At 66.2% G+C, this 11858-nt stretch overlaps 1 pseudogene; it reads right to left on the bottom strand.

Annotated features, from left to right (window-relative positions):
- Nucleotides 1-4553: 4553 nt before the first annotated feature.
- On the bottom strand, nt 4554-9232 carry LOC116590242 (annotated as a pseudogene).
- Nucleotides 9233-11858: the final 2626 nt, after the last annotated feature.

Raw genomic sequence — 11858 nt, 5'->3', positions numbered from 1 at the left:
CCAAGGACCCTGAGAGCCAGAGCCTCTGGTGGGTACAGCCTTCTGGGAGGTCCAGTCCCCTCTGTCCCTGTAGGAGAGCTGAGTATCGGCAGGACCATTATAACTTGTCTGTTCACCCACCCCCTCACTCATTCACTCACTCATTATCCTTCCCTCCATCCTTGTTCAGTAAGGAAGGATGCTGGGTTTTGGCCGGTTGTCGTGCCTGGGCACTAGCCATCCATGGCCCCAATTCCTCCTGATCACAATTTTGGGGGCAGGTACGGTGACCTCACCATTTTACAAGTGTGGAGGCTCAGGCAGCTGGTGCCCGTTCCACTCCAGCCCCTTCCCCGGTGCTCAGAGCCCTGGGCCCTGGAACCAGATCTGAAGAGGCCTCTGATACCAGCGTGGTTCTCAAGATAGGACTATGACATTCAAAAGTCAGAACGGAAGCTCCGCTCCCCATGACGACGACTGGTGCCAAGCCCTGGCTGGAAGCCGCTGAGAGAAGCGTCGCCCGGCCCTGGCCCCGGGCGGGGAGCTGTCGAGTCCCTGCATCTAACAGAGGAACAACCAGGCGGCCTGCCCAGGCAGACAGGGCGCCCGTCATAGCCGTGCCTGGATCCCACATGCCTGGTCTGCCCCGCATCCACCCGTGTGTCCCGCCCGATTCCCTGGGAGACCGGAGGAGGTGTCCGAGCTGCCTGGGCAGGGAAGGGTTAAGGAAGTGTGGACGCGTCTCATTTACATGCACAATTCTCCCCTGTCCTTTCCTCCCACAACCCAAGGCTGGTGCGAACTGATCAATATTTCATGAAGACATGTCCTGTGACGTGGCGGGGAGGCAGGCGCACGTGGCTGGGCTCTGTGCCAAGGGAAGAGGAGGAGGCTGGGGTCCGGGTGGCCCTGGGACCCGTGTGTGGCTGGTTCCTCCTGAGCTGACCCTGCACGTGCTGCCGGAGGCCCAGGCTCCTCTCCCCCGCATAAATGAATGAAGGGATGCTGTCCCAATACCAACAGGCATAGGTTCCGAGGGACCCTGAACGCTGTCCCTGCGAAGACACCATGCATGGAGCACAGGGAAATGCGCTGCCGGAGGCCGAGACCACCAGACCAGCCAGGGTCAGCCTGGAGGCACGCAGCACAGCTAGGGCCGCCGTGGGGATGTGGCTGTGGGGGGAAACAGGCGCCGGGGAGCAAAAAGGGGGCCTCTCCGTGGAGGGGCATTTCAGCTGGGACTTAAATAGCAGGTCTGGGTCTTGGAGGGAGAAAGGGCAGCTCGTAGGGAAAGCCAGAGAGCTGGGAACATGGAGGGTTCCGGGCAAAGCAGGAAGGGACAGAGAATATGGAGCGAGGGGGAGGGGGGCCGGGAGCAGGGATGGACGGGGCGGCCAGGAGCCCGTGAGTGAGTGAGGGACCTTTCAGCAGGTGCGTTCCTCAGTCTCTGAGCCTGAGCCTACGCCCCTGGTCTGCTACTGGGTCCGGGCCCCGGGGAGAGTGGTCCAGGCCTGCCCTGGGGAGGCCCCCGGCTGGAGAAGAGCCAATGGAAATCCTTGGAGCCCAGGGGAGCGGAGGTTTCGGGTGCTGGCCTGAGCTCTGACCTCTGATGACTCTTGTGGGGGGGACGGCGAGGCAGGGTCTGTCCGGGAATTGAGAGAAGAACACCCAGGCTCCCCTCGGGGCTTTCTTTGCAATGTGCTGTGCAGGGGGGTGGGGGGTGGCGGGGGACAGGCCGGGCCTCAGCTTCCCCAGCTGGAGTATGGCGTCCGGCAGGCATGTCACAGTCCCTGCCGAGTCAGCTGTGACTCGGGGTAGGCAGGCTTGACCCTGAAGAGCATCCCACTGTCCCTGCTCAAAGGACACTGAAGTGAGGGCCGGGCGCGGAGGACGGGGTGGTCCTGCGGGGGGCACAGAGCAGGCAATTGCATTAAGCCATCCACGGGTCTCAGTCTGCAGACCTCAGCAGAGGGGCTCCCCCAGGGCCTGCCCTGTGACCCCTCACCCCTGCACACTCTGTAATTCCTGAATAACAACTACCAAATTCACTTAGCCATGCAAATGGCCCCACAGGCCCTCCCACCCAGTTCTCTCCTAGACTCACCTCCTCCGTGCTGTCCTCCCGGAGGCCAGGAGGACGCTGGCCCCACCCCACCCCGCTGCTCGTTTGCTTGTCCATTGACTCATGCGTGCGTGTATCTATCTGTTCCTTAGCCGGTCCACTCCGATTCTGCCGGGCTATGGAGCTGACAGTCTCCAGAGCCCGGAGGGAGAGGCTCACGCACCCTGGGCCCATTTTACGGAGCAGTAAACAGGTTCCAAGAGGGCGGTGGCCGAAAGCCACACAGCCGGGAGCTCAGTGCTCATCTCCATTCCCAGGACAGGCCTGACTCCAGAAGGTTCCACAGACCCGGCCTGACCTTCTCATCTTGGCGGTCCTGGGTGGGGTGGGGGAAGGGGCGCTCCCAGGCGTGCGGGTGGCACTCAGGGCCCTGGGGCTCCCCGTGGATGCCAGGGTTGGGGGGAGGTGGGTGCAGGCTGGGGAGGGAGGGGAGCCTGGGGGAGACCGGGTGGCCCCGTGGGGGGCTGCTGAGCGGTGGTGGGGAGTGCGGGGCGGGGGGACGAGGCCGCGGGGGAGGCGGGAGCAGCCACGGTGTCCCCCTGGCGTTTCTCACAGGAGCTGTGGCTGCTGAAAGGCGCAGGAATGAAAAGAGACCCCCGAGGACATGGCTCTTTGTCCAGAGCAGAAAGACCCCATTTGCTGCCGGTGCCGCCTGGCCTGGGCCTGGCTGGGCCCCACTTCCGCAAATGGCTCCGTGCTTTCATGTGAAACAGGTTGTTGATAACGCGCTCTGTATTCTGTCATTAGAACACGAATTAAGGGCCTGGGGCATTCATCCCGGTGGAGCCTGCGTGCCAGCCTCGCTCGCTTGGCAGACGGGGCCTCGGGCAAGTGTCTCACTGCTGTCACCTGTGGAGGCACCCTGCTGCCCACGCCTGTGCAGGCCTGCCCTCACCCCTGCTCTGCCCGCTGCTGTCTCTGCCCCAGAAATGCTGCCTAACCCTGCCCATCCCCCAGCCCAAGGGGACACCTCCTCCAGGAAGACCTCCTGACAGCTCTATGGGGCTCCCTCCTGCCCCACCCTGCTCAGAGCCTCACCTGAGACCATGGCCTGGGGTGTCTAAGTCCCTGGCAGTGGCCCGGTGGCCCCTCCCTCTGTGCCAGGCCCCAAGTGACCCTGCGGTTCCGTCTTTCCATCTGCCGGGTGGGAGAGGCCCTCACGGTGCAGCTGGAGGAAGACAGGGCGTCGGGTGGGGTGTCGGTGGGAGTCGGGGGCTGGGGTTCGGCAACCCCCCACCACGCCCTGTGGGTATTGGGAACAAATCTCTTCCCATCTCGAAGACTCAGTTTCCCCAATGGTCACTGGAATTTTGTGCGTTCAGAAAGGGGGGCTTGGTGGCACACACACCCCGGAAAGTGCTGCTGGAAACCCCAGGTCCCCGTCCCCGGTCTGGAGGGCTCGCTTGCTTGGGTTGCCCCAACAGAGTGCCACAGACTGGGGGCTCGAACCACAGAAGCAGGTCAGCCACAGTCCTGGAGGCCAGAAGGTCAAGGTCAGGGTGTCCCAGGGCTGGCTCCTTCTGAGGCTGTGGGGGTGTCCATTCCTGGCTGCTCCCCAGCGTGGAGTCCTTGGTGCCCCCTCTCTGCCTCCGTCACTACGTGTCCATGGCCCTATCCCCCTTTTACAAGGACACGCCCTCCCTTCCCATGACCTCACCCTCACTTACCTGAGTGTACCTGCGACAAGCCTATTTCCAAATAAGGTTCCCTCGGAGGTATCGGATATTAGTATCTAAATGTTCGGATTTGGGGGGCGCCCGACTCAGCCCATAGCATCTGGAGACATTGCCTTGGCCGCTGGGCACCTCGGCTGGCACTGTCCACCATGCACTGGCCACAGTGGGCCAGGCAGAGACCCAGACTCCAGCGGGGGAGGGACCACGTCCAGGTTGCCGGCAGGAGATGGACAGAACTGTCTCGGCTCGCCTCAGGGGTCCAGGTCCAGGCAGGCGAGCCCGGCTGGGAGATGCAGAGCTGGGGTTTTACAGACAGAAGAGGGTCTGTGTGTGGGGAGCAGAAGAACTCCTACTCCAGGGCTGACGGGCGCGCTTGGCACCGGTGGACCCGGGGAGGCCCCCACCCAGAGAGCCTCCGTCTCCACCATCGTGAGCCCAGAGCAGTAGGGCCTTAGGGCCAGGGAGGATCCCCAGAGATCCTCAGGGACCGCAGCGGCCCCCTGCTGGCCCTCCTGGTCTGATCTCAGGGACCTGACTGAGGTCTTCGACCCCCGCTGTGGAGGCCTCCGACCCGCTGGGGTCCTCAGGGACTCCAGTGCCGCCGAGGCACTCAGGTGACCTTGGGCCTGGGTGGGGGGGAACGGGGGGCAGGGCAGGGCCAGTGACGCCCTTCCGTCTCTGCCCACCCCCACCCGGTCCCCTGCTGGCTTCCCCGGGGCGCCCCTTCCGCACCCCAGTGCGCCGCCGCTCTCCATCCAGAGCTAACCTCAGGGGTTCTGGCCGCCTCCACATCCCGCGTCGGGTCGGCGCATGCTGCGCCCCAGCCCAGTGTGGGGGCGGGGTGTTCAGGGCACACACAGCCTCCTGGAGTCAACCGTGAATACGAGCCGGTAATGAAAGGCTCCTTGGGCATTGATTGTATCCTGGGCTGACATTCAGGGAGCACTCACTGTGCCAGCCCAGTGTCACCCGACTGCGGAGGGGCCTCGAGCGGCCAGGGGCACCCACAGGGGCACCGGGGGCAGCCGGGTGGGGCCTGGGGGCGTCTCGTGTCTGCCGCACCTGCCACCAGGAGCGTCCAGCCTGACAGGGAAGGCTCAGACGTGAGGACGGTTGCGAGCTGGGGGTGGGACATGCTGGGGCTATAAAGGCTGACCGGGGAGCCCGGGGCCCCTCTGCCGGGCAATCCTGGGAGACTTCCAGGGGAAGGCGTGGCCGGGCCTCCTCAGACCTCAGAGCGGAGGGGTGAGGGAGGCCGGCCAGGGACCGCGCCCCCGCCCGCAACGCTCAGCATGAGGCCCGCACCTCCGTCATTCCCGTCCCCCAGCCAGACGGCCTCGCTCGTGCCCTCCCTTCTCAGCAGGCCCGGGTGGCGGCTCCCGGGGGGAGACAGAGGCCCCGCGAGCAAGGGCTTCGCTGGCGGGGATCCTGTGCTGTCCACGTTGTCTGTCGCTGGCCGCCGCCTCTGCCGTCACTGGTTCACGGCGTCTCCCGCTCACTCCGCCTGCCCTGGGGGCATCTTCATAAGGGACGAGAGCCCGGTGCCCCTGGAGGACCCCGCTGCCCCCGCCGGAGCACCATCCCGAGCCGGCCGGGCCTGGGGCCTCACCTCCCGCCTGCCCATCCCCTTGCCCCCCAGGGGCTGGAATCTGGCCTCTGGCCGGGAGCTCCCGGACCAGACCAGCCCCCCTGGGCCTTCCTTCTCTCCGCAGGCAGCTGTGCGCTCTGCGCAGGGCCAGGCGAGGCAGAGGACACGGCGGCAGCTGCACACGGGCAGGGACGACCGAGCTGGCTTTGTCCGCGAAGGCGGATCTGGTCTCTGGCTCCCACAAGCCTGAGTGACTTCCGGGCTCATAGCTCCTTTCCCTCAGGCCACTTCCCGGGGCCACACATCCAGGAGCCTCTGAAAGAACTGGGGCCGGGCTGGAGCCCCAGCCCGGGAGTGTGGGCCCTGATGTCACCCCAGGCCATGCCACAAGGCCAAGGACAGGTGGGCAGTGACCCTTCCCCACGTGAAGTCAGGCAGGGCCACAAGGCCACAGAGGGTGGTGGCCAGCGCAGGGAGCATCGGGGGAGTGGCTGGGCTCCATGGCTGCCAGCTGGGGTGCCCCGCCGCGACCTCCCCACTGGGTGCTGTGGCTTGTGGCCACGCCGTGTCCCACCCAGGGCCCCATCCGTCCCAGAGGCAGCTGGTGACTCATCTTCCGCCTGGTGTTCTGTCAGCTTCTAGAAGGACTCCAGGTCTACACGGCCGGTGCCATGGGTAACATGCTCCCATCCTGGAGATCCAGCTGTATGGGGGGGGCACTCCTGCCCCCCAGCCCGCAGACAGCGGCCACCTCTGCTCCCCGAGCTCACCCTGGCGGGGCTGGAGAACAAAGCGAACTCAAGTGCCACCTGCTGCAGGGCTGGGGCGGGGACGTGAGGGGACGGGCAGCCGAGGCCCCTGGCCCCCTGGAGGGGACAGGAACAGTGGCCCTCAGGATGGGGAACAGCAGACCAGTCTGGCGGGACACACAGACAGGGAACAGACGCCCACAGGGGTGCGGAAGGCTGCAGATCCCACTGACCTGGTGCCTCTGGGTCAGTCCGACTGTCACACTGACCCCGTGCTCCTACCCTGTGTTCTGGCCCCGGCCCCAGCACAGACTTCTGGAAACAACTCTCCGGGCCCGGGCATCCCCAGGGCAATAGCGCCAGTGCCGCAGGGGGAGAACTGAGCGGGTGGGGGCTGTACCCTCCGTGTTCGGGCTCTGTGGCACGGGGTGGGGGCAGGGCAGCCTGGGGGTGCGGGGAATGTGCTGTGGGGTCCTGGGTGCCTGCCACTCAACTTTGGGCTTCCCTTCTAAGCTGGTGGGTGCCAAGAGCTCCCCAAGGACATGCCCCAGGAAATCTTCCCCTCCCTGCGGTAGGCGGGGGCCCTTCCCCAGGGTCTGTCCTGAGCGTCTGTCCCCAAGCTGCCTCTGACCACCTGCGCCGACCCCTGGGTACTGGCAGCCCTACCCATGACTGCCCAGGCTGGTGCCCGCCCCAGTCCCCTGCTCCCCTGCCCCCCGGGCACCCGGCCTTCCCCGTTGTGCGGTGAGGGGCTGAGGTGGCCCCCGGTGGCCACTCGGGGCCCGGGAACAGGAGAAGGCCATGCACACAGCTGAGCAGCCCTGGATCCGAGGCCAGGGCACCGCTAATAAGGTTGATATTTCAAACTATCGCTGGCTTGCAGGCTCTCTTCCCTCCCAGCGGCCTCATTCCCGCTGCCTGCCCCCACCTCGGCGCCCATCATGAATATTCATCCAGCGCGTGCTGACTCGGCACTTCTGCTTGTCTTCCCAGGGGCACTTGCCCCAAGGGCTGGGTCTGCGAGGGGGGGCTCGGCCCGGGAGCCCCCACCCGGGGTTTCCTGCCTGGGAAGCTTCCCTCCCCTCCTTACCCCTGCGGGTCGTTCCCAGACCTACAGAGTCCCACGGCAGAGACCACAGGCCCTGCCCGGGGCCCCCCACCTCCCCTCCCGGCCGACCCACCTGCCCTAGAAGTAGTGAGTTCACACTAGCTCAGCCCTAACAAAGGGCAAAGCAGAGTCCCATCACACTCAGGCTACTGTGAGGGAGCACGGCACAGAGAGGGGAAGCAGCTCACCAGGTCACACAGCGGGGCAGGGCAGCCGATCAGGGCTCCTGCGGCTCTCTCTGGGGTGTGGGGCCCTCCTGCTGGAGATGGGCCTGTCTGAGACGGAGAGACAATGCACACCTGCCCCCTTCTCCAGGCAGGGCCCCGAGGCTCAGCCAGGTCATGCAACACCCCAGACCTCTTGACCCTCTGAGGAGCCACATTTGCATGAAGGACAGGTTCCTGTGTGGGGCCAGGCCCCTCTCAGCGCAGATCTGAGGGCACAGGGATCCCCTCTGCAGCCCTCAGGGCCTGGACCACGGTCCTCCCGGTGGGAAGGCCCCAGAGCTCGTCTGAGGCAGCCCTTGGGTGCAGAGCAGACGCTGGCCCATGGTGCCCAGCGGGCGGTGGGCAGCCAGGACCACGGCCTCCAGACTGACTGCCCCTTCTGTTGAGTGCCAAGGGGAGAAGCAAGACGGTCAGACGAGCTGGCTCCAACCCAGCCTCCGCAACTTCCCTCCAAAGCTAGGTGCCCCGGCGGCCATCCAGAGGGGGCTGGACACTGTCCTCCTCAGGTGCAGGTGTGGGGGCCATGGACTGGCAGGTGCACAGGATGGGGGTAGTGAGGGTGCGGGAGGGGCCAGCCTGTCCTGCACTAGCTCCGGCCCACCCACCCGCTGGCATACGGACAGTCAGCCCCAGGGCCTCAGTTTCCTCCTTGCACAGAGATGAGGGGCACAGTGTATTTCTAGAAGCTTCCCAGCCCTCCTGTGGCCAGCCACCCCCTCAGGCCCAGGAAACACGAGGGAAGATGTGCTCAAATGGGCTCCTGGTCCCACCCCCCCTCCAACGCCCTTGGGCCTAGAAGTTTCGTTTTGGAAAGCATGGCAGGGGGCAACTAGGAGCTCTGATTGGGAGTGAGACGACAACTCTGGCCCCCCTGTGCCCTCACCCATCCCTCCCTGCCCTGGGGTCACTGCACGGGCCCTCTCTACAGGGGGTCCCTCGCATGGCCGGCCCTGGCGGCTGAGACACCCCGCTCTGGGGGAGTTTGCTTCAGCGGAAACAGGACCCACAGAGGCCACTAGGCCCCAGGCACGGTCCCTGCTCAGACTGAAGTACAACCCGGCTACTGAGAGAGCACAGGCCTTGCACTGAGCGAGCCGCCCCGCAGGCTGCTGTGGTCGCCCCCAGCTGCGCACAACCCTGCACGCTCACACACAACACACGTGCACATACAAGTGCATGTGCTACGTCCTGTGTGGCATAGGACCCCCAAAACAGATCCAAAGCAGCCTACACGTTCCGGTCAGCCCACTGTCCTGGAGCTCCTGCCCCGCCCCCACCCGGCACCGCCCCAACGCCTGCCCCAGCCCTGCCCCGGGTCCTGCCCCAGCCCGGCCCCAGCCCGGCCCCAGCCCGGCCCCAGCCCCGGCCCCAGCCCCGGCCCCAGCCCATACTCTGCAGCCTCAGGAGGAGAGAAAGCCCGCAGACACAGGCATGGGGCCCCTCACACCACGGGCTCTCCATAGTGTCCCAGGTGTCCTGAGACGCGTGTAGGGAAGTGACCCTCCGCCAGGTCCTGTCCGCTGTGCTCCAGAGGCCGCCGGAGGTGCACCGAGCCTCCGCCAATGCCCTAAGGCCTGCTGTGCTCTCGCGCTACCCATCACCTCCCAGCGCACCTGCCTTGGGCTAGGCCCCGGGAGCCCCCGCCGGCACCGAGCACACAGTAGGACCGCAGGAAACGCCGGTGGCTGCGGTGCCGCTGATGCTCGTCCGGGTGTCTCGTCCCGACCCCAAGCCCAGGCCCTCCGCTGTGGTCCCGGTGGGGAGTGGCCGTGCTTGGTCTCATCGAGCCTCAGGAAGCCCTGTCACTCCGTCAGCCAGGCTCTGCTCGGGCCGCGCGTCGCCAGCTCTCGAGGGACGGCTCCGTCCCTGAGGTGGGCCCACCGCGGTCACATCCTTAGGGGGCCCATGGGCCGTGGGGAGGAGAAACACGGACCCGCCGCCCCTGCTGACAGAGACCAGGACGCACAGAGGACGGGGACGCAGGGGAGAGGCCTGGGCTGGGCCGACGAGAGGGGCCGCCCGCCCGTGGGGCAGCCAGGGAGGGGCCGCCCGCCCGTGGGGCAGCCAGAGAGGGGCCGCCCGCCCGTGGGGCAGCCAGGGCCGGGGCCCTTGGCCACCAGAGCAGTAATTTCTCTGGACCAAGAGCTCCTTCTCTGGGCCCTCGATGCCTGTGTCAGAGTGGGGCTGTGCTAGAAAGCCGATGCTGAGCTCTGCTTTCCCAGAAGTCGGGGCACCATGGACAGGAGGCTGCGGCTGGGCCCTGCAACTAGGGGCGGGGTGGGGGGAACAGCCCAGAGCCTCTGGGCCCTGCAGCTCATCTGGGGCCAGCTCATCTGGGGCCTGCCTCAACCATCCCGGGCTGCAGAGGGAGAGCTGCCCAGAGCGGCCTAGGGACCAAGGCATGTCCGTTCAGGGCTGGGGTCTGAAAGCATGACCTCAGCAGAGAGACAGACATCAAGGAGGGGACACTAGCCTTACAAAGTCCCTCCCCAGCAGTCCCTCCCCTCAGCAGTGAGGGCAGAGGGCAGAGCTGTCTGCCTGGCGCCCTCCGTCTCCTTGTTCTTAGACCCCCGTCCATCTCAGCCTGGCCTCCACACTGTTGGGTAAGGGGCTCGCTGGAGCACCTCTGGGGACATGCGCAGGGCTGACCCCCTGTGACCCAGAGCTGCTGTCCCATTTCCAGGTCTTTCTGGCCTCCTGGCCACTGTGTGGCCCATGCAGGACCTTGTCCCTCTACAGTGTCCACACAGAGGAGAGCCGGCATCTCACAGGGCTCGGCCCGTCCAGCCAGAAGCACACGGGTTGGCCAGACGGTTGTTCTCGGCAGGATGGGCGTTTTTCTTGGCTCAAGCTCTGGCACAGTGTGGCCCAAACACCCCCTCAATCCCTGCCTAACTCTCCCCCTCTGGCTGCCCCAGGGACTGCCCTCCAAGCTGCCTGGGTGCAGAAGAGCCGTACCCAGGTGCAGCCCCTCCCCCGAGATGGGTACCAGCAGGTCCCTGCTGACGCTGGGGGTGGCCCTTGCTGACACCAGCCGTGCCCCTGAACCAGCTGGCTAGCAACTTGTCCAGTGTGCCCAGTGGGGGTCATGGGCCCCAGGGCAGCTGGAAGAGGCTGCTTCCTCCCCGAGTAGGCAGGCTGGGGCAGGCCAGGCACTCCAGGCCCCTCCCCGGTACGGGCAGAGCCTGGCACGGTGGCATCCCGTCTCCTCCTCCACCCCGCTGCGCGCCTGTCTCCTCTGCATGTGGCCATAAGGGAGGCACCATCTACGAATCCCCCGCCTGACAGAGGAGGCTGAGCCCGGGCGGCTTCACAGGGCTGGGGTCCTTTGTGGTTGTCCGAGACTGCCTCTGCTCACCTCCAGACCTGGGGAGAACATGGAAGGCTGCCTGGAGGAGGAGAGGGTTGGGCTGGGGCAAGGGAGGGTGAGGAAGGCGTCCTGCGGGCGCCGCCCCTTGCAGGCCAGGCCCAGCCGCACACCTGGGCTGCGCTGTTGGAGAGACGCGTGCTCTGCCGGGCGGCACCCAGGCTATTTGGGCTGACCTCCTTCCCGGACAGGGAGGCACCCTGCTGTGGCTTCCCCCGGCCTGGCCCTTCGCTCACAGCTGGGCCTCAACAGCTCTCCACCTCCTCGGGCCGGGCACTACATCCCCCATTCTGCAGCAGGGGAAACCGAGGCACAGGAGCAGGTGGTATACGACTGAACCTGGGATGGGCCTCCTGCCCAGACACAGCCTGGGTGTCCTCACAGTGCTCCCCGGGTGGGCGTCCCCCCCACTTCCGGGCTGGGATGTGAGACGGCCAGGCGCCGGCAGAGGGGTGCGGAGCCCGTCCCAGCCAGGGCGTCTGCCTCCCGTCTTGGGCTTCTTGTCCTCTTCCCACGACCCCCAGGAGCCGGGGCTGTGCCCAGGGCTGCCCCCCAACTCCAGGAAGGTTGAACAGCAAACCTGTCTCAGACCCACCCCCGAGATGAAGGAAGTCTCACCATGTGCATGGGGAGGGGTTGGGGGGTGGAGGGTCTAGTGCGGCTTCACGTCCCTTCACCCCTGCGGGTCATGGTCACCCAGCTGACCGCTGCAGGACCAGCCCCTGACCACACTGCTTGGGCACAGAAGGGGCTGCTGGGCCCCACACATGCCCATGGCACTGCCCACTGCCCCACCACGCCACTGAGGCCACCTGCACTGTCCCCTAAGACAGGGGCCTGGACCCTACGTCAGGGCTGCATGGGTTCTGTTCTGGGGGTCTGGGTCTGGGGCCGGGGGCACTGGTCTGAGCCCCTCATCAGGATGGGCCAAGGGGCTGGCAGAGTGGGTGCTGGGGAGGCCGAGGAAGGGTCCCAGAGCGTGGAGGGAATGCTCCAGCCAGGAGCGCAGGGGGCCAGTGGGGACAGGCCCGTCTGAGGTCCC

The sequence above is a fragment of the Mustela erminea genome, chromosome 5 (assembly GCF_009829155.1).
Source record: "Mustela erminea isolate mMusErm1 chromosome 5, mMusErm1.Pri, whole genome shotgun sequence".
NCBI lineage: Eukaryota > Metazoa > Chordata > Mammalia > Carnivora > Mustelidae > Mustela > Mustela erminea.
This window is presented reverse-complemented; position numbering and strand designations above follow the sequence as displayed.